This window comes from Onthophagus taurus, chromosome 10 (assembly GCF_036711975.1).
Source record: "Onthophagus taurus isolate NC chromosome 10, IU_Otau_3.0, whole genome shotgun sequence".
NCBI classification, from domain to species: domain Eukaryota; kingdom Metazoa; phylum Arthropoda; class Insecta; order Coleoptera; family Scarabaeidae; genus Onthophagus; species Onthophagus taurus.
The window spans coordinates 8138779-8162149 of record NC_091975.1 but is presented as its reverse complement, the minus strand read 5'-3'; the positions used below and the strand labels follow the sequence as shown (position 1 = coordinate 8162149).

The 23371-nt window shown below is 26.4% G+C and overlaps 1 protein-coding gene across 9 annotated transcripts in view; it reads left to right on the top strand.

Moving 5' to 3' along the window:
* The window catches only part of LOC111419106 (homeotic protein ultrabithorax-like), a 526223-nt gene that overhangs the window by 186687 nt on the left and 316165 nt on the right, over positions 1 to 23371 (top strand). The gene's annotated exons all lie outside the window — the stretch shown is intronic.

Genomic DNA, 23371 nt, shown 5'->3' with positions numbered 1-23371 from the left:
TTTTGAGAAAATAATTTGAGAAGTTCAGCAAAATTTTTGTTGATTTTTGAAGATTACAATTTTATACAACTTTCTTTAAAAATCTAGAAAATATCGGTTTGTTTAAATATTTTTATGGCTACTTCAAATGTTATTAACAAAACCTTAACCTTTATAATGAAAGTAACCGATTTTTAAAATTGCTTTTAGTTTTTGAGAAAAAAATGTTTGAATTTGAGCCAAATTTGGGTTGCTTTTTAACCTACTACTTTCTTTAAAAATTTGTGAAAAATTGGTGTTTCTGAATATTTTTATGAAAATATCAGAAATGATAAACAAAGCGTCAATCTTTTTAATGAAAATTACCGTTTTTTAAAATTACTCTTAGTTTTTGAGAAAATTATTTGTGAGGTTGAGACAAATTTTTGTTGATTTTTAAAAATTACAATATTATACAACTTTCTTTAAAAATGTTAGGAAAAATCGATTTTTGTGAATATTTTTATGGCTACTTCAAATGTTATTAACAAAACCTTAATCTTTTAAATGAGAGTAACCGATTTTTGAAAGTGCTTTTAGTTTTTGAGACAAATACGTTTGAATTTGTACGAAATTTTTGTTGATTTTTAACCTACTACTTTCTTTGAAAATTTGTGAAAAATTGGTGTTTCTGAATATTTTTATGAAAATATCACAAATGATTAACAAAACCTCAATCTTTTTAATGGAAGTAACCGTTTTTTAAAATTACTCTTAGTTTTTGAGAAAATCATCTGTGAGGTTGAAAAAAACATTTCTTGATTTTTAGAATTACAATTTTATGCAATTCTATTTAAAATTCTACGAAAACTCGATTTGTTTGAATATTTTTATGGCTACTTCAAATATTATTAACAAAACCATAACCTTTATAATGAAAGTAACCGATTTTTAAAATTGCTTTTAGTTTTTGAGAAAAAAATTTTCAAATTTGAGCCAAATTTGTGTTGATTTTTAACCTACTACTTTCTTTAAAAATTTGTGAAAAATTGGTGTTTCTGAATATTTTTATGAAAATATCAGAAATGATAAACAAAGCCTCAATCTTTTTAATAAAAATAACCGTTTTTTAAAATTACTCTTAGTTTTTGAGAAAATAATTTGTTAGGTTGAGAAAAATTTCTGTGGATTTTTAAAAATTACAACCTTCTTTAAAAATTTTAGGAAAAATCAATTTTTGTGAATATTTTTATGGCTACTTCAAATGTTATTAACAAAACCTTACTCTTTTAAATGAGAGTAACCGATTTTTGAAATTGCTATTAGTTTTTGAGACAAATACGTTTGAATTTGTACGAAATTTTTGTTGATTTTTAAACTACTACTTTCTTTAAAAACTTTTAAGAAATTAGTGTTTTTAAATATTTTTGTGAAAATATCAGAAATGATAAACAAAACCTCGATCTTTTTGATGAAAATAACCGTTTTTTAAAATTACTCTTAGTTTTTGAGAAAATCATCTGTGAGGTTGAAAAAAACTTTTCTTGATTTTTAGAATTACAATTTTATGCAATTCTATTTAAAATTCTACGAAAAATCGATTTGTTTGAATATTTTTATGGCTACTTCAAATATTATTAACAAAACCTTACTCTTTTAAATGAGAGTAACCGATTTTTGAAATTGGTATTAGTTTTTGAGACAAATACGTTTGAATTTGTATGAAATTTTTGTTGATTTTTAAACTACTACTTTCTTTAAAAAATTTTAAAAAATTGGTGTATTTAAATATTTTTGTGAAAATATCAGAAATGATTAACAAAACCTCAATCTTTTTAATGAAAGTAACCATTTTTTAAAATTACTCTTAGTTTTTGAGAAAATAATTTGTGAGGTTGAGCAAAATTTTTGTTGATTTTTAAAGATTACAATTTTATACAACTTTCTTTAAAAATCTAGGAAATATCGATTGGTTTGAATATTTTTATGGCTACTTCAAATATTATTAACAAAACTTTAATCTTTTAAATGAGAGTAACCGATTTTTGAAATTTCTTTTAGTTTTTGAGACAAATACGTTTGAATTTGTACGAAATTTTTGTTGATTTTTAAACTACTACTTTCTTTAAAAAATTTTAAAAAATTGGTGTATTTAAATATTTTTGTGAAAATATCAGAAATGATTAACAAAACCTCAATCTTTTTAATAAAAATAACCGTTTTTTAAAATTACTCTTAGTTTTTGAGAAAATAATTTGTGAGGTTGAGAAAAATTTTTGTTGATTTTTAAGAATTACAATATTATACAACTTTCTTTAAAAATGTTAGGAAAAATCGATTTTTCTGAATATTTTTATGGCTACTTCAAATATTATTAACAAAACCTTAATCTTTTAAATGAGAGTAACCGATTTTTGAAATTGCTTTTAGTTTTTGAGACAAATACGTTTGAATTGATACGAAATTTTTGTTGATTTTTAAACTACTACTTTCTTTAAACATTTTTAAAAAATTGGTGTTTTTAAATATTTTTGTGAAAATATCAGAAATAATTAACAAAACCTCAATCTTTTTGATGAAAGTAACCGTTTTTTAAAATTACTCATAGTTTTTGAGAAAATAATTTGTGAGGTTGAAAAAAATTTTTGTTGATTTTTAAGAATTACAATTTTATGCAAATTTATTTAAAATTCTACGAAAAATAGATTTGTTTGAATATTTTTATGGCTACTTCAAATATTATTAATAAAACCATAATCTTTTAATGAAAGTAACCGATTTTGAAAATTGCTTTTAGTTTTTGAGAAAAAAATTTTTAAATTTGAGCCAAATTTGTGTTGATTTTTAACCTACTACTTTCTTTAAAAATTTGTGAAAAATTGGTGTTTCTGAATATTTTTACGAAAATATCAGAAATGATAAACAAAGCCTCAATCTTTTTAATGAAAATAACCGTTTTTTAAAATTGCTCATAGTTTTTGAGAAAATAATTTGTGAGGTTGAGAAAAATTTTTGTTGATTTTTAAAAATTACAATTTTATGCAATTCTATTTAAAATTCTACGAAAAATCGATTTGTTTGAATATTTTTATGGCTACTTCAAATATTATTAACAAAACCATAATCTTTTTAATGAAAGTAACCGATTTTTAAAATTGCTTTTAGTTTTTGAGAAAAAAATTTTTAAATTTGAGCCAAATTTGTGTTGATTTTTAACCTACTACTTTCTTTAAAAATTTGTGAAAAATTGGTGTTTCTGAATATTTTTATGAAAATATCAGAAATGATAAACAAAGCCTCAATCTTTTTAATAAAAATAACCGTTTTTTAAAATTACTCTTAGTTTTTGAGAAAATAATTTGTGAGGTTGAGAAAAATTTCTGTGGATTTTTAAAAATTACAATATTATACAACTTTCTTTAGAAATGTTAGGAAAAATCGATTTTTGTGAATATTTTTATGGCTACTTCAAATATTATTAACAAAACCTTAATCTTTTAAATGAGAGTAACCGATTTTTGAAATTTCTTTTAGTTTTTGAGACAAATACGTTTGAATTTGTACGAAATTTTTGTTGATTTTTAAACTACTACTTTCTTTAAAAATGTTTAAAAAATTGGTGTTTTTAAATATTTTTGTGAAAATATCAGAAATGATTAACAAAACCTCAATCTTTTTAATGAAAGTAACCATTTTTTAAAATTACTCTTAGTTTTTGAGAAAATAATTTGTGAGGTTGAGCAAAATTTTTGTTGATTTTTAAAAATTACAATTTTATTCAATTTTCTTTAAAAATTTTAGGAAAAATCGATTTTTGTGAATATTTTTATGGCTACTTCAAATATTATTAACAAAACCATAATCTTTTAAATGACAGTAACCGATTTTTGAAATTTCTTTTAGTTTTTGAGACAAATACGTTTGAATTTGTACAAAATTTTGGTTGATTTTTAAACTACTACTTTCTTTAAAAATGTTTAAAAAATTGGTGTTTTTAAATATTTTTATGATAATATCAGAAATGATAAACAAAACCTCAATCTTTTTGATGAAAGTAACCGTTTTTTAAAATTACTCTTAGTTTTTGAGAAAATAATTTGTGAGGTTGAGAAAAATTTTTGTTGATTTTAAGAATTACAATTTTATGCAATTCTATTTAAAATTCTACGAAAAATCGATTTGTTTGAATATTTTTATGGCTACTTCAAAAATTATTAACAAAACCATAATCTTTTTAATGAAAGTAACCGATTTTTAAAATTACTTTTAGTTTTTGAGAAAATAATGTTTGAATTTGAACCAAATTTGTGTTGCTTTTTAAAGTACTACTTTCTTTAAAAATTTGTGAAAAATTGGTGTTTCTGAATATTTTTATGAAAATATCAGAAATGATTAACAAAACCTCAATCTTTTTGATGAAAGTAACCGTTTTTTAAAATTACTCTTAGTTTTTGAGAAAATAATTTGTGAGGTTGAGAAAAATTTTTGTTGATTTTTAAAAATTACAATATTATACAACTTTCTTTAAAAATTTTAGTAAAAATCGATTTTTGTGAATATTTTTATGGCTACTTCAAATGTTATTAACAAAACCTTAATCTTTTAAATGAGAGTAACCGATTTTTGAAATTGCTTTTAGTTTTTGAGATAAATACGTTTGAATTTGTACGAAATTTTTGTTGATTTTGAAACTACTACTTTCTTTAAAAACTTTTAAAAAATTGGTGTTCTTAAATATTTTTGTGAAAAGATCAGAAATGATAAACAAAACCTCAATCTTTTTAATGAAAGTAACCGTTTTTTAGAATTACTCTTAGTTTTTGAGAAAATCATCTGTGAGGTTGAAAAAAACTTTTTTTGATTTTTAGAATTACAATTTTATGCAATTCTATTTAAAATTCTACGAAAAATCGATTTGTTTGAATATTTTTATGGCTACTTCAAATATTATTAACAAAACCTTAATCTTTTAAATGAGAGTAACCGATTTTTAAAATTTCTTTTAGTTTTTGAGACAAATACGTTTGAATTTGTACGAAATTTTTGTTGATTTTTAAACTACTACTTTCTTTAAAAATGTTTAAAAAATTGGTGTTTTTAAATATTTTTATGATGATATCAGAAATGATAAACAAAACCTCAATCTTTTTAATAAAAATAACCGTTTTTTAAAATCACACTTCGTTATTGAGAAAAAAAATGCGCAGTTGAGCAAATTTTTTTTGATTTTTTAAAATTACAATTTTATTCAACTTTCTTTAAAAATTCTAGGAAAAATCGATTTCTGTGAATATTTTTATGGCTACTTCAAATATTATTAACAAAACCATAATCTTTTTAATGAAAGTAACCGATTTTTAAAATTGGTTTTAGTTTTTGAGAAAAAAGTTTGTGATGTTGAGCAAAATTTTTGTTAATTTTTAAACATTACGATTTTCTTCAAAAATCTGTGAAAAATCGACTTCAATGGATATATTTATGGCTATTTCAGAAATTATTAACAAAACCATAATCTTTTTAATAAAAATAGCCTCTTATTAAAGTTACTTTTAGTTATAAAGAAAAACATTTTTGTATTATTAATGATTAAATGATCCGGTCCTGATAAGATGATAAAATTACTAAAAAAATTTCAGTATGAAAGAGAATGATGCTTTAAAAAGAAAAAAAAATAATAAAAAATAAAATAACCAACACGAAAACCAACAATGAATTAAAATACGTAAATTGTACAATATTTGCTGGAATTCAAAAAAAAAAAAATGAAAATAAAATAACTCCGACATGATGTATGTGTGGAAATTTTGTATACGCTATATATTTCTATAATGAAACTTTGATTTTCGCCCCCTACAATTTTTGATAATTAGAACAAAATCATTTTTAGTAACAGTGAAAAAAAGTTAAATCAAACATAATTTTCGGTGTAAAAGTGTGATGAGTGGAAAACCAATAAATTAATCTCACAAAAAATTTTTTGTTTTACCCATAAAATCTTAAAAATAAACGTATTTATTTAAAACAAAAAAGTATTGTACATGGACCCCTTTGTACATAATATTTAACCCCCAGCCGTTCTTAAGCTTAACCTAGTATATTTAGGGTAAATGTTGTTTTTTTTTTAAATTCCTTGACTGAAAACTAAGAATTGCTTCGCATTTTCAGATTAGCTGAAACATTAATCGTATCATTTTGACTTGCCTTACTATAATTATTACGTTTTATTTTTTTAGTTTTTATTTTTCTATAACAAGAACTATTCTTAATCAAATCGAAAATAAAGATTTGATAAAGAGTGATTCTAAAAAATCTCCGCCCAATCCCTTTATTTTAAATCGTTGTCGAATGAGAAAAAAGAAAAAAAAACCTGATACGTAATTATTGTGTATTTTATTTTTTCAGTTATTACTTTTTTTGTCAATTAAAAAATTATTTATTAACAACCTGTGATAGAGTTAGTTTCTTTTCGGTCCCGAATGTCTAAATAGTTTACATTGATCGCCAGTGCAATACAATAAAATTAAGATGTTGTTAACTCTTGTTTAAAAAAATTTAAAACAAATCCTTTTTTTTATTTTGATAAATTTGGGAACCCGGTGCAATTTTCCCCACATTTTTAAATAAAATAAAAAAGTGTTTTGGGACAGAGCATGAATTGGTACAACTTTTTATCCCTCTCTTGTTATTAAAAAATTATTAGATTAGAGTTCAATGTAAACTAAGAACCCCCAACATCTTATATTAAATTAAAATAAATTAAAACCTCCTTTTATTTTTTTTCGTGTAAAAAAATTATTTTCTAAAGACGTGCTTACTTGCGAATGAAGAAAAAAAAGAGAGGATTAAAAAAATTTAATATTAAGAGCGAATGGTTAATTTATATTTAAACAAAAAAAGGAATTAAATAGTATGTAAAAGATACATAGTGGTATAAGTGTAACTTTTTTTTGTTGAAAAATCTTTGTTAAACCATTTCGGGAGAATTGTAAAAAAATTAAATCCCGATTGGAAATCTCTCAAACCGAATTAATGTATTATATTTAAAAAAAGGAGAAATTTAAAGGTAATTAAAAAAATAATAAGTAGATTGAAAAAGAAAATTAAAACGTTGAAACATTTTAAAACAAAAAAATACTTTTTAATTACTTAAAAAATAAAAATAATCTCATTTTTTACCATATTTTCTCTTTATACCACGTCTCAAACATATAAACTACCGTATAACTCTATCTTAGGTAACGTAATATTATTATTACTGTATGTACAGATGTGAACTGAAATAAATATTTCTTTGAAGAATAATTATATTGTTTGAATTATTGTTATTAAACATCCAATTCCTTTTCCAGTTTTCCAATCTTTATTTTTAAATCATTCTTTTGGAATTATGAGGAGTTATTAAGTAAAGTATCATCTTTCCATTAAAACAAACCATTTTTTAAGTTAGTTGAGATTTCGAAACAAATCTAAAATTGACTTTTCTTTAAAAATCTGTGAAAAATTGAATACTTTTATGATGTTTCTGAAATTCATAGAGATAATTAAATGAAATGTCTTCTTTCCAATAAAATAAACCGTTTTTCAAAATCTTTTCTACTTTGGGAGATATTCATTTTTGAACTTGATCGAAATTACTTGCTATCTTCAAAATTAATGGATCAACTTCAAAAATGTCTATAAAATCGATGTCTGCAACAATTGTTAAATGAAGTATCGTCTTTCCATCAATATAAACCGTTTTGAAAAATCACTTCTCGTTTTTGAGATACACATTTTTTAAGTTGGTTGAAATTTCTTTACAAATCTAAAATTGACAATTTTTTAAAAATCTTTGAAAAATCGAATACTTTTACGATGTTTTTGAAATTCATAGAGATAATTAAATAAAATCTCTTCTTTCCAATAAAATAAACCGCTTTGCAAAATCTTTTCTACTTTCGGAGATATTTATTGTTGAACTGGATCGATATTATTTGCAATCTTCATAATTAATAATTGGCATTCAAAAATTGGTGTAAAATCGATATCTAAAACAATTTTTCTGAAATTTTGAGGAACTATTATATGAAGTACCGTCTTTCCACTAAAACAAACCGTTTTGAAAAATCACTTTTTGTTTTTGAGATATATATATTTTAAGTTAGTTGAAATTTCGAAACAAATCTAAAATTGACTTTTTTTTTAAATCTGTGAAAAATTGAATACTTTTATGATGTTTCTGAAATTCATAGAGATAATTAAATAAAATGTCTTCTTTCCAATAAAATAAACCGTTTTTCAAAATCTTTTCTACTTTGGGAGATATTCATTTTTGAACTTGATCGAAATTACTTGCTATCTTCAAAATTAATGGATCAATTTCAAAAATGTCTGTAAAATCGATCTCTGAAACAATTGTTCCGAAATTTTGAGCAACTGTTAAATGAAGTATCGTCTTTCCATCAATATAAACCGTTTTGAAAAATCACTTCTCGTTTTTGAGACACACATTTTTTAAGTTGGTTGAAATTTCGAAACAAATCTAAAATTGACTTTTTTTTTTAAATCTGCGAAAAATCGAATACTTTTACGATGTTTCTGAAATTCATAGAGATGATTAAATAAAATCTCTTCTTTTCAATAAAATAAACCGCTTTGCAAAATCTTTTCTACTTTCGGAGATATTCATTTTTGAACTGGATCGAAATTATTTGCAATCTTCATAATTAATAATTGGCATTCAAAAATCTGTGTAAAATTGATATCTAAAACAATTTTTCTGAAATTTTGAGCAACTATTATATGAAGTATCGTCTTTCTTTCAAAACAAACCGTTTTGAGAAATCACTTTTTGTTTCCGAGATACCTATTTTTTAAGTTGGTTGAAATTTCTAAACATTTCTAAAATTGACTTTTTTTCAAAAATCTGTAAAAAATCAATTTCTTTTACAATATTTCTGAAATTCATACTGATAATTAAATAAAATGTCTTCTTTCCAACAAAATAAACCGTTTTGCAAAATCATTTCTACTTTCGGAGATATTCATTTTTGAACTTGATCGAAATTATTTGCAATCTTCGTAATTAATAATTGGCATTCAAAAATCTGTGTAAAATCGATATCTAAAACAATTTTTCTGAAATTTTGAGGAACTATTATATGAAGTACCGTCTTTCCACTAAAACAAACCGTTTTGAAAAATCACTTTTTGTTTTTGAGATATATATATTTTAAGTTAGTTGAGATTTCGAAACAAATCTAAAATTGACTTTTCTTTAAAAATCTGTGAAAAATTGAATACTTTTATGATGTTTCTGAAATTCATAGAGATAATTAAATGAAATGTCTTCTTTCCAATAAAATAAACCGTTTTTCAAAATCTTTTCTACTTTGGGAGATATTCATTTTTGAACTTGATCGAAATTACTTGCTATCTTCAAAATTAATGGATCAACTTCAAAAATGTCTATAAAATCGATGTCTGAAACAATTGTTCCGAAATTTTGAGCAACTGTTAAATGAAGCATCGTCTTTCCATCAATATAAACCGTTTTCAAAAATCACTTCTCGTTTTTGAGATACACCTTTTTTAGTTGGTTAAAATTTTTATACAAATCTGAAATTGACAATTTTTTAAAAATCGGCGAAAATTCGATTTCTTTTAAAATTTTTCTGAAATTCACAGGAATCATTAAATGAAATGTGTTCTTTCCAATAAAATAAACCGCTTTATAAAATCTTTTATAGTTTCGGAGATATTCGTTGTTGAACTTGATCAAAATTATTTGCAATCTTCATAATTAATAATTGGCATTCAAAAACCTGTGTAAAATCGATATCTAAAACAATTTTTCTGAAATTTTGAGCAACTATTATATGGAATATCGTCTTTCCATCAATATAAACCGTTTTGAAAAATCACTTCTCGTTTTTGAGATACACATTTTTTAAGTTAGTTGAAATTTCTATACAAATCTAAAATTGACAATTTTTTAAAAATCTGCGAAAAATCGATTTCTTTCACAATTTTTCTGAAATTTACTGGAATAATTAAATAAAATGTCTTCTTTCCAATAAAATAAACCGTTTTGCAAAATCATTTCTACTTTCGGAAATATTCGTTTTTGAACTTGATCGAAATTATTTGCAATTTTAAAATTAATAGCTAACATGGATCAACTTCAAAAATCTGTGTAAAATCGATATCTAAAGCAATTTTTCTGAAATTTTGAGGAACTATTATATGAAGTACCGTCTTTCCATTAAAATAAACCGTTTTGAAAAATCACTTTTTGTTTTTGAGATATATATATTTTAAGTTAGTTGAAATTTCGAAACAAATCTAAAATTGACTTTTCTTTAAAAATCTGTGAAAAATTGAATACTTTTATGACGTTTCTGAAATTCATAGAGATAATTAAATGAAATGTCTTCTTTCCAATAAAATAAACCGTTTTTCAAAATCTTTTCTACTTTGGGAGATATTCATTTTTGAACTTGATCGAAATTACTTGCTATCTTCAAAATTACTGGATCAACTTCAAAAACGTCTGTAAAATCGATGTCTGAAACAATTGTTCCGAAATTTTGAGCAACTGTTAAATGAAGTATCGTCTTTCCATCAATATAAACCGTTTTGAAAAATCACTTCTCGTTTTTAAGATACACATTTTTTAAGTTGGTTGAAATTTCGAAACAAATCTAAAATTGACTTTTTTTTAAAAATCTGCGAAAAATCGAATACTTTTACGATGTTTCTGAAATTCATAGAGATGATTAAATAAAATCTCTTCTTTCCAATAAAATAAACCGCTTTGGAAAATCTTTTCTACTTTCGGAGATATCTATTGTTGAACTGGATCGAAATTATTTGCAATCTTCATAATTAATAATTGGCATTCAAAAATTGGTGTAAAATCGATATCTAAAACAATTTTTCTGAAATTTTGAGGAACTATATTATATGAAGTACCGTCTTTCCATTAAAACAAACCGTTTTGAAAAATCACTTTTTGTTTTTGAGATATATATATTTTAAGTTAGTTAAAATTTCTAAACAAATCTAAAATTGACTTTTTTTTTTAAATCTGTGAAAAATTGAATACTTTTATGATGTTTCTGAAATTCATAGAGATAATTAAATAAAATGTCTTCTTTCCAATAAAATAAACCGCTTTGCAAAATCTTTTCTACTTTGGGAAATATTCATTTTTGAACTTGATCGAAATTACTTGCTATCTTCAAAATTAATGGATCAATTTCAAAAATGTCTGTAAAATCGATATCTGAAACAATTGTTCCGAAATTTTGAGCAACTGTTAAATGAAGTATCGTCTTTCTATCAAAACAAACCGTTTTGAAAAATCACTTCTCGTTTTTGAGATACACATTTTTTAAGTTGGTTGAAATTTCTATACAAATCTAAAATTGCCAATTTTTTAAAAATCTGCTAAAAATCGATTTCTTTCACAATTTTTCTGAAATTTACAGGAATCATTAGATGAAATGTCTTCTTTCCAATAAAATAAACCGTTTTGTAAAATTTTTTCTACTTTCGGAAATATTCGTTTTTGAACTTGATCGAAATTATTTGCAATCTTAAAATTAATAGATAACATGGAACAACTTCAAAAATCTGTGTAAAATCGATATCTAAAGCAATTTTTCTGAAATTTTTAGGAACTATTATATGAAGTACCGTCTTTCCATTAAAATAAACCGTTTTGAAAAATCACTTTTTGTTTTTGAAATATATATATTTTAAGTTAGTTGAAATTTCGAAACAAATCTAAAATTGACAATTTTTTAAAAATCTGCGAAAAATCTATTTCTTTCACAATTTTTCTGAAATGTACAGGAATAATTAAATAAAATGTCTTCTTTCCAATGAAATAAACCATTTTGTAAAATCTTTTCTACATTCGGAAATATTCGTTTTTGAACTTGATCGAAATTATTTGCAATCTTAAAATTAATAATTAACATGGATCAACTTCAAAAATCTGTGTAAAATCGATATCTAAAGCAATTTTTCTGAAATTTTGAGCAACTGTTAAATGAAGTATCGTCTTTCCATCAATATAAACCGTTTTGAAAAATCACTTCTCGTTTTTGAGATACACACTTTTTAAGTTAATTGAAATTTCTATACAAATCTAAAATTGCCAATTTTTTAAAAATCTACTAAAAATCGATTTCTTTCACAATTTTTCTGAAATTTACAGGAATCATTAGATGAAATGTCTTCTTTCTTTGTAAAATCTTTTCTACTTTCGGAAATATTCGTTTTTGAACTTGATCGAAATTATTTGCAATCTTAAAATTAATAGTTAACATGGATCAACTTCAAAAATCTGTATAAAATCGATATCTAAAGCAATTTTTCTGAAATTTTGAGGAACTATTATAAGAAGTACCGTCTTTCCATTAAAACAAACCGTTTTGAAAAATCACTTCTCGTTTTTGAGATACACATTTTTTAAGTTAGTTGAAATTTGTATACAAATCTAAAATTGACAATTTTTTAAAAATCTGCGAAAAATCTATTTCTTTCACAATTTTTCTGAAATTTACAGGAATAATTAAATAAAATGTCTTCTTTCCAATAAAATAAACCGTTTTGTAAAATCTTTTCTACTTTCGGAAATATTCGTTTTTGAACTTGATCGAAATTAATTGCAATCTTAAAATTAATAGTTAACATGCAACAACTTCAAAAATCTGTGTAAAATCGATACCTAAAGCAATTTTTCTGAAATTTTGAGGAACTATTATATGAAGTACCGTCTTTCCACTAAAATAAACCGATTTGAAAAATCACTTTTTGTTTTTGAGATATATATATTTTAAGTTAGTTGAAATTTCGAAACAAATCTAAAATTGACTTTTTTTTAAAAATCTGTGATAAATTGAATATTTTTATGATGTTTCTGAAATTCACAGAGACAATTAAATAAAATCTCTTCTTTTCAATAAAATAAACCGCTTTGCAAAATCTTCTCTACTTTCGGAGATATTCATTTTTGAACTTGATCGAGATTATGTGCAATCTTCATAATTAATAATTGGCATTCAAAAATCTGTGTAAAATCGATATCTAAAACAATTTTTCTGAAATTTTGAGCAACTGTTATATGAAATATCGTCTTTCCATCAATATAAACCGTTTTGAAAAATCACTTCTCGTTTTTGAGATACACATTTTTTAAGATGCTTGAAATTTCTTTACAAATCTAAAATTGACAATTCTTTAAAAATCTTTGAAAAATCGAATACTTTTACGATGTTTCTGAAATTCATAGAGATAATTAAATAAAATGTCTTCTTTCCAATAAAATAAACCGCTTTGCAAAATCTTTTCTACTTTCGGAGATATTCATTTTTGAACTTGATCGAAATTATTTGCAATCTTCATAATTAATAATTGGCATTCAAAAATTGGTGTAAAATCCTTATCTAAAACAATTTTTCTGAAATTTTGAGCAACTGTTATATGAAATATCGTCTTTCCATCAATATAAACCGTTTTGAAAAATCACTTCTCGTTTTTGAGATACACATTTTTTAAGTTGGTTGAAATTTCTTTACAAATCTAAAATTGACAATTCTTTAAAAATCTTTGAAAAATCGAATACTTTTACCATGTTTCTGAAATTCATAGAGATAATTAAATAAAATCTCTTCTTTCCAATAAAATAAACCGCTTTGCAAAATCTTTTCTACTTTCGGAGATATTCATTTTTGAACTGGATCGAAATTATTTGCAATCTTCATAATTAATAATTGGCATTCAAAAATCTGTGTAAAATCCTTATCTAAAACAATTTTTCTGAAATTTTGAGCAACCATTATATGGAATATTGCCTTTCCATTAATATAAACCGTTTTGAAAAATCACTTCTCGTTTTTTTTAACTTGGAATATGGATCTATCTTGGTTTTAAATACATTGGTATCTTAGGTTGTCTTCTGGCAGCAATACCCAATCTTCTGCTAGCAATATCCAGCCTTTAGTAGTTTTCTGCAAGTTGTCGCATCTGATCATCACATTTTTGCATCTCATCTGTACGTCTCATCTAGTCGTCATTTTCCAGTATTTTATCTTCCTTTAGGAGTATCTGGTTTGTTGCCAGTAGTAACAAGAATTGATGAAGAACATAGAGTCAAGCCGTTCTGCAGCTTCTAGATGTATTAAAAAGTATATCACTTGGGTTGGTAGCTATAAAAGAACATGAAATACACTGAAAAATAGAAAATGGATCCTCCTTAGAGAACTTGTCACTGTTGGCAGAATGTTAGATGCTAAAAAGAAAGATTGCAGAAGACTTCTATTAAAATTTTTCAAATTCATTTATACAAGATTACCAAAAATTTGTTGTTTCATTTTGATTGAGGATGGTCGACGAATTTTTTTTTTGTAATATGGTAAATAGGGGCCCCCCTAAAGCGTCGGAATGGGGCATCGGAGGCGAAACGAGCGTCACCACGGGGGGGCGTCGTTCCGCATCGGAATTATGCACCTAGAAGGGCCATAACAATTTGGAAACACGGGCCGAAACGCGATTATTCGAACCCCGGCCATTCGAGGGAGGAGAAAGCTCGCGCCCCCTTTCGTCGACTACAACTTACGTTGACGGAGTTGATGGTCTTCGGGGGCGACAATCCCATTTTCACGCCGATCTACCCCCCAGACACAACATCACGTTATACAATTTTACAGACGAATTATTTTTATGCGAAAAAGAAAAAGATTTCTTTAATCTACTTATAACGGTTTTGTTATTTTTGGGATACAATTTTCTTTTTTTATATTTTTGGTAAAATGAAAATATGATGTTGAGAGTGAGTTTAATTTTTTACGAATGTTTACGAGGTCGTTTCTCAAATTATAACGACGTCGTTGACGGTTTTGATGCGTTTTATGTGAGATTTTTAGTATCTATTGCATGACATGAAAGCATTTCATTCAAAAACGAAAAATAATTTAGTAAAATTCGTTTCTTAGAAAATACGTGCTTTCTATACCTATATTATAATAGTCCGTTAAGACTTTGTAATATTTCTAATTTTAATAATGAATTGAATTATTATTGGGTTATTTAATATTTAATAAACTCGGAGCGAGCGAATGGTTTCCATTTTGTTAAAAGTTTATAGAAAACAACACGTAACTGGTTCGCGAACGGTAACAAAGCAATTAACCAGGGACGTAATTGGCTATTATAAGCAGAATTGTTCCTCGATTCGAACGTCGTCTTGAGTGTGATTTAAAGCGATCATAAATCGCTCAAACTCGCCGATTGTTTGAAAATGAAAACTAATATAGAAAAGAAATAATAAGAACTAGTGGGGTTATATTAATATAATAGATGTGTAAAATTTAAGGCGAAATTGTTGGGTTGAGTATAAAGGTAGACTTGTAAGGGGGTTGTTCTGAGGGGGTTTCTAAATTGATCAATTCAATAACCGCAACGGCCCACTAAGTTTCGGCCTACGCGACCCGGTTATGTTTATAAGACGCCGGATGGTGGCGTTTCGGTCGCGGTTATAGCAACCCCCGGCGGCGAGGAAATGTATAAGAAGGCGACAATTGCTTATTCCCCGGTCGGGGGGTCAATTTCCGGGGGCGCCTGTTTCATCGGGCATGAACACAACCCCAAAACGATCTTACCCCATCTATTTGATCTTAACTCAAATGTTGACTTCGATTTTTATAAATGTCTAAGATAATAATAGTTCCATCAAGTGAAACATATACTTGTCTAAGATCCATTACTACCATCTTTTAGTTAAATTTATCTTATAGATAAACCCATCTACTAGCCAATCAGAGCGCGTGAAATAGCCGTAACCGTGGTAATAATCCCTTAGATAGCTTAGCCAGAAGATGGTAGTAACGAGCCTTAGGCCCACTTTTACCATCCTCCTGATAAACTATCTAGAGGATAGTTGCCATGGTTACGGCGGTTTTAAGCGCTCTCATTGGCTAAGGTTACTGCCATTTTCTGGTTAAGCTATCTAAGGGATTATTACTATGGTTACGGCTATTTCATTAGATGGGTTTATCTATAAGATAAATTTAACTAAAAGATGGTAGTAATGGACCTAAAAGCAGGATTTATCTATCGGATAAATTTATCAAGATGTGGTAAAAGTACACCTTTTAAATTCTGATGTCATCAGTGACATTTCATTCATCGTCCTACGTCTGGTAATATTATTATATTGCATGAATTAAATTATAGATAGAGTTATAATATACTGTTTCCTTCTGGTGAATGGCCTTGTGTCAATTCAATACATATTTACAGTTATCTTTCTTTCCTCTGGTTTGTTTTTCCGATTGTTGTATATATCTGAAGCAAAAAGTGATATTCCAAAACTGCAATCTTAAAATTAATAATTAACAAGGATCAACCTCAAAAAATCTGTGCAAAATCGATATCTAAAACAATTTTTCTGAAATTTTGATCAAATATTATATGAATATTATCGTCTTTCTATCAAAACAAACCGTTTTGAAAAATCACCTTTCGTTTCCGAGCTATACATTTTTTAAGTTGCTTGAAATTTCTAAACAATTCTAAAATTGACTTTTTTTCAAAAATCTGTAAAAAATCGATTTCTTTTACAATATTTCTGAAATTCGTAGGAATCATTAAATAAAATGTCTTCTTTCCAATAAAATAAACCGTTTTGCAAAATCATTTCTACTTTCGGAGATATTCATTTTTGAACTTGATCGAAATTATTTGCAATCTTAAAATTAATAGTTAGCATGAATCAACTTTAAAAATCTGTGTAAAATCGATACCTGAAACAATTTTTCTGAAATTTTGATCAACTATTATATGAAGTATCGTCTTTCTTTCAAAACAAACCGTTTTGAGAAATCACTTTTTGTTTCCGAGATACCTATTTTTTAAGTTGGTTGAAATTTCTAAACATTTCTAAAATTGACTTTTTTTCAAAAATCTGTAAAAAATCGATTTCTTTTACAATATTTCTGAAATTCATAGTAATAATTAAATAAAATGTCTTCTTTCCAACAAAATAAACCGTTTTGCAAAATCATTTCTACTTTCGGAGATATTCATTTTTGAACTTGATCGAAATTATTTGCAATCTTAAAATTAATAGTTAGCATGAATCAACTTTAAAAATCTGTGTAAAATCGATACCTGAAACAATTTTTCTGAAATTTTGATCAACTATTATATGAAGTATCGTCTTTCTTTCAAAACAAACCGTTTTGAGAAATCACTTTTTGTTTCCGAGATACCTATTTTTTAAGTTGGTTGAAATTTCTAAACATTTCTAAAATTGACTTTTTTTCAAAAATCTGTAAAAAATCGATTTCTTTTACAATATTTCTGAAATTCATAGTAATAATTAAATAAAATGTCTTCTTTCCAACAAAATAAACCGTTTTGCAAAATCATTTCTACTTTCGGAGATATTCATTTTTGAACTTGATCGAAATTATTTGCAATCTCAAAATTAATAGTTAGCATGGATCAACTTCAAAAATCTGTGTAAAATCGATATCTAAAACAATTTTTCTGAAATTTTAAGCAACTGTTATCTGAAGGATCGTCTTTCCATTAAAACAAACCGTTTTGAAAAATCACCTTTCGTTTCCGAGATATACACTTTTTAATTTGCTTGAAATTTCTAAACAATTCTAAAATTGCCTTTTTTTCAAAAATCTGTAAAAAATCGATTTCTTTTACAATATTTCTGAAATTCTCAGGAACCATTAAATAAAATGTCTTTTTTCCAACAAAATAAACCGTTTTGCAAAATCATTTCTACTTTCGGAGATATTCATTTTTGAACTTGATCGAAATTATTTGCAATCTACAAAATTAATAGTTAGCATGGATCAAATTCAAAAATCTGTATAAAATCGATATCTAAAACAATTTTTCTGAAATTTTAAGCAACTGTTATCTGAAGGATCGTCTTTCCATTAAAACAAACCGTTTTGAAAAATCACCTTTCGTTTCCGAGATATACACTTTTTAATTTGCTTGAAATTTCTAAACAATTCTAAAATTGCCTTTTTTTCAAAAATCTGTAAAAAATCGATTTCTTTTACAATATTTCTGAAATTCTCAGGAACCATTAAATAAAATGTCTTTTTTCCAACAAAATAAACCGTTTTGCAAAATCATTTCTACTTTCGGAGATATTCATTTTTGAACTTGATCGAAATTATTTGCAATCTACAAAATTAATAGTTAGCATGGATCAAATTCAAAAATCTGTATAAAATCGATATCTAAAACAATTTTTCTGAAATTTTAAGCAACTGTTATCTGAAGGATCGTCTTTCCATTAAAACAAACCGTTTTGAAAAATCACCTTTCGTTTCCGAGATATACACTTTTTAATTTGCTTGAAATTTCTAAACAATTCTAAAATTGCCTTTTTTTCAAAAATCTGTAAAAAATCGATTTCTTTTACAATATTTCTGAAATTCTCAGGAACCATTAAATAAAATGTCTTTTTTCTAACAAAATAAACCGTTTTGCAAAATCATTTCTACTTTCGGAGATATTCATTTTTGAACTTGATCGAAATTATTTGCAATCTACAAAATTAATAGTTAGCATGGATCAAATTCAAAAATCTGTATAAAATCGATATCTAAAACAATTTTTCTGAAATTTTAAGCAACTATTATATGAAGTATCGTCTTTCTTTCAAAACAAACCGTTTTGAGAAATCACTTTTTGTTTCCGAGATACCTATTTTTTAAGTTGGTTGAAATTTCTAAACATTTCTAAAATTGACTTTTTTTCAAAAATCTGTAAAAAATCGATTTCTTTTACTATATTTCTGAAATTTATAGTAATAATTAAATAAAATGTCTTCTTTCCAACAAAATAAACCGTTTTGCAAAATCATTTCTACTTTCGGAGATATTCATTTTTGAACTTGATCGAAATTATTTGCAATCTACAAAATTAATAGTTAGCATGGATCAAATTCAAAAATCTGTATAAAATCGATATCTAAAACAATTTTTCTGAAATTTTAAGCAACTGTTATCTGAAGTATCGTCTTTCCATTAAAACAAACCGTTTTGAAAAATCACCTTTCGTTTCCGAGATATACATTTTTTAAATTAGTTGAAATTTCTAAACAATTCTAAAATTGACTTTTTTTCAAAAATCTGTAAAAAATCGATTTCTTTTACAATATTTCTGAAATTTATAGTAATAATTAAATAAAATGTCTTCTTTCCAACAAAATAAACCGTTTTGCAAAATCATTTCTACTTTCGGAGATATTCATTTTTGAACTTGATCGAAATTATTTGCAATCTTCAAAATTAATAGTTAGCATGGATCAACTTCAAAAATCTGTGTAAAATCGATATCTAAAACAATTTTTCTGAAATGTTGAGCAACTATTATATAAAGTATCGTCTTTCCATCAAAATAAACCGTTTTGAGAAATCACTTTTTGTTTCCGAGATACCCATTTTGTAAGTTGGTTGAAATTTCTAAACATTTCTAAAATTGACTTTTTTTCAAAAATCTGTAAAAAATCGATTTCTTTTACAATATTTCTGCAATTCTCAGGAATCATTAAATAAAATGTCTTCTTTCCAACAAAATAAACCGTTTTGCAAAATCATTTCTACTTTCGGAGATATTCATTTTTGAACTTGATCGAAATTATTTGCAGTCTTCGTAATTAATAATTGGCATTCAAAAATCTGTGTAAAATTGATATCTAAAACAATTTTTCCGAAATTTTGAGCAAATATTATATGAAGTATCGTCTTTCCATCGAAATAAACGATTTTGAAAAATCTCTTCTTGTTTTTGAGTTTTCGTCGGAAGACAAGATACCAATATAAGCATAGCCGAAGGTGCATGTAATGGAGGCGCAGCATTATGGTGCTATTAATTAAAGACTGCCCCTCATCCTTATATAGAACTTATCACTGCTGGCAGAAACCTAGATACTGATGGCAGAGGATTAGATACGTATCTAGAAATGGATGATGAATACGATGTTGTTACTGTTGAGAGAAAACTATAACTAGACACCACTAAAAAGTATTACATACTGCTTGCAAAAGATGCAAAAGCCTAAATACGGCTTGCAGAAAACTGCTTTGATTACTAGATGGTCAAAACACCTCAAAACAGAAAATAATATGTCAAAACAAATATTGAGCAATTAAAAAGTTATAAACCAATTTAAGTCATAAATTGTCAAAAAGGGGTTTTCCTGAATATGCTTCCTTGAATATTAATGTTATCCGCAACGTTGTACCTAATTCTTTTTAACATAATAAGAATGAAATTTTTTTTAATTTCACTGTAGTACAAGAATACAACTTGTATATATGACTCATAACACATATAAAAGATTAGTATTGTACATTTATTAGCAAGAACGGAAACTGCTGTCAGCTTCAAGGTTTTTCGAACAACTTCATTTTCTTGTCAAGTACATCATCCGAATTTAGATATATTATTTTAAAATGTCTTTTTTGCTACCGTCCTGAAAATCATAAAAACTCGAAACTGATCGCCCGTCAACGATCAATTAAGCTCCATTTGGAAGACGATTTAATTAGCGCATTTGTAGTCAGTTGCGGGACCCGTGCTGTACAACTCGAAATATTGAAAATGCAAATGAAACAAAACTGCCGTCGGGCAGATGCAAGATGCGATAAGTTTTAATTAACGTTTTCCTCCTCTTCCCCGTTTATCTTCTCGTTATTTTATCCCCACCCAGTTATTCCTCTATATATACATAGCATACACGTTAGAAATTACAAAAGGGCTTAATTAGATTTAAGAAAAATCGAATTCGAAAAAAAAAATTCAAGGTTGAAATATTCGTAATGGTCAAAATACGATATAGTTAGGTACAATAGTTAAGTCCCCCCGTGTTTTTTGTACGTGCTTAAAGTGTAAACAACCGGATACGCTTGAGTTGTGACGTTCTGTACAATCTTTCATTCCGAGCTGCTGCTACTTGCTGCTGCAGTTGCTGTTACTGGTGTTGAAGAGTGCCAAGAAAAAAATTATTACATAAAAAAAGGTGCGCGCGTCACTTTTCTTACTTAGAATATGAATGAAACGGAGGGGATACTATATTATATATATATATATATATATATATATATATATATATATATGTGTGTAGAGCAAATTTTAGGTTGGTAAAGAAAGTAGATGGAATTCCTCATGATAGAGATAGATGCAGATTTAACGTTGGATAAATACCCAAAGCTTGTTCAACACGCCCTTCTTAGAAAGGTAAATAAGCGAGGTTGATTTTCCTTTTTTTAAAATTCTTGTGAAAACTTAAAAATAAAATTTAATATAAACGTAAGTCTTTTTTGCGAAATTGTTTGTTTTGAGATTTTTTTGGATTAAGAAAAGATTGTTGTTGATGCTTAGTGATCTGCTTAAACATATACGGGCTAAACAAGAAGAAGAAACAGGGAAATGCAATTTTAACGCCCGTAGGCACAGCGCCGGCCAATTCAATTATTTACCAGGACCGGACCCCCGCGAAGGCCCTGTTAATTAAAGGACCTCGATCGATACTGTTCCCCGGGCGGCAAAACGGCCATGCCACACACAGACTATCGCCGTCTCTCTTTTCACGTTTTACGAATCACTAAAATTCTGTGCGATTCGCAAATAACTTTAAACGTTTTGGATTATTCAAAAAAGATTTAACTTAATAGATAGCTTTGGTTTAAAAAACAATTTATTTATATACAAGGTGTCCCGAAACTCAACGTCAAGCGGGCACAGAGTGAGAGGCCAACCCATACCTGTTCTGGTAAAAATGAGAAAAAAAATCCATGTCTCTTAGTTAAGTGGTAATAGACATATTTTTGAAAACATTAAAAATCTTTTTAATAATGTATTCCTTGTGAACCATACTACTGTAGAAGTCACAAATCAAACAATAAAAATCGTTAATTTTGCAAAAAGATATTAATTTGATTGAGTTAAGGTTGAAAGAATTTATGTCTATCAAGTTTGACACACGATTTCTAAAAAAAGGAGTAATACAACACCCTTGGCAAGTAATTTTAAAAGATGGCCTGTTTAGTCAAGTTTCCAAAATGGTACAACACTTGCCATTTTTTTTGTCATAAAAGTTTTTCTACAAAAAACACATTATTTAAAAAATTCATACTTTTGTATGTTATTTGTATTTACTTTTTATTTCCTCTTAACTTTGTTAGAAGATGTGCCAGTCAACATCTACGAACTACAAAATGTGGTTTGAATAAGATGGTTGCCCTTATGTCTTGCAAAAAAAACTCTTTCAAATAAGATTAACCTAAAGACAAAATTAAACAAACATATTTATTTATTATTAATTTTATAGCATTATTTTCTTAAAACTAAGGCAAATGCTCTAATTATTTATTGTTTGCACTAATACAAGCTCTGCATCGTCACAGAAAAGATCTTTTTACTAGATCTCTTTGCATTTATTTCTTCTGCTGCTGTATAAATATTATGGCACTGTTCGGCAAGATTTTCAATCAGTTTTTAATACACTGTTTCTTTAATTCTTAATCGAACCACGACGCCCAATCCATCTTTGTGGGTATTCTGTATACAATCCCGTACAGGACAAGCATAATGAGCTGGGCAACCATCTTGTTGAAACCACATTTTGTCTGTAGATATTGAGTGGCACATCTTCTAACAAAGTTGTTAAATCATTTTGGAGGAAATACAAATAACATATGAAAGAATGAATTTTTTAAATAACTCGTTTTTGGCAAAAAAAAGAAAAGAAAAATGGTAAGTGTTATACCATTTTGGAATCTTAACTAAACAGGTCATCTTTTAAAATAACTTGCCAAGGGTGTTGTACTAGTCCTTTGTTTAGAAATCGTGTGTCAAACTTAATAGACATAAATTCTTTCAACCTTAACTCAATCTAACAAATACTTTTTCTTGCAAAAATCGTTAGTTTTGCTAACTAAGAGACATGGAATTTTTTTCTCATTTTTACCAGAACAGGTATGGGTTGGCGTCTCACCCGGTACCCGCTTGACGTTGAGTTTCGGGACACGCTGTATATAAATAACAATTTATATATTTTACTTTTTCTGAAGGCAAAATTTAGTCTTTTCCAAGCATTACTCTTCTGCAAGCCGTATTTAGGATTCTATAATGAAAATCTGTTTTTTTGCTAGCAATATATACTTTTCTTCGAGCAATATGTAGTTTTCATCAAGTGTCAAAAACTATTCAGTAGTCTTAAATTTATCTCTAGTCTTTCTAAAAGTAGTATCTATTTTTTTGCTATCAATATCTAGTCTTTTGCAATCATTATTTATTTATTTATTCATTTATTTAGTCTTCTTGATGCAGAGTTTATGTCATTACATTGAAAATCTGGTCTTCTGCAAGCACTCCTCTA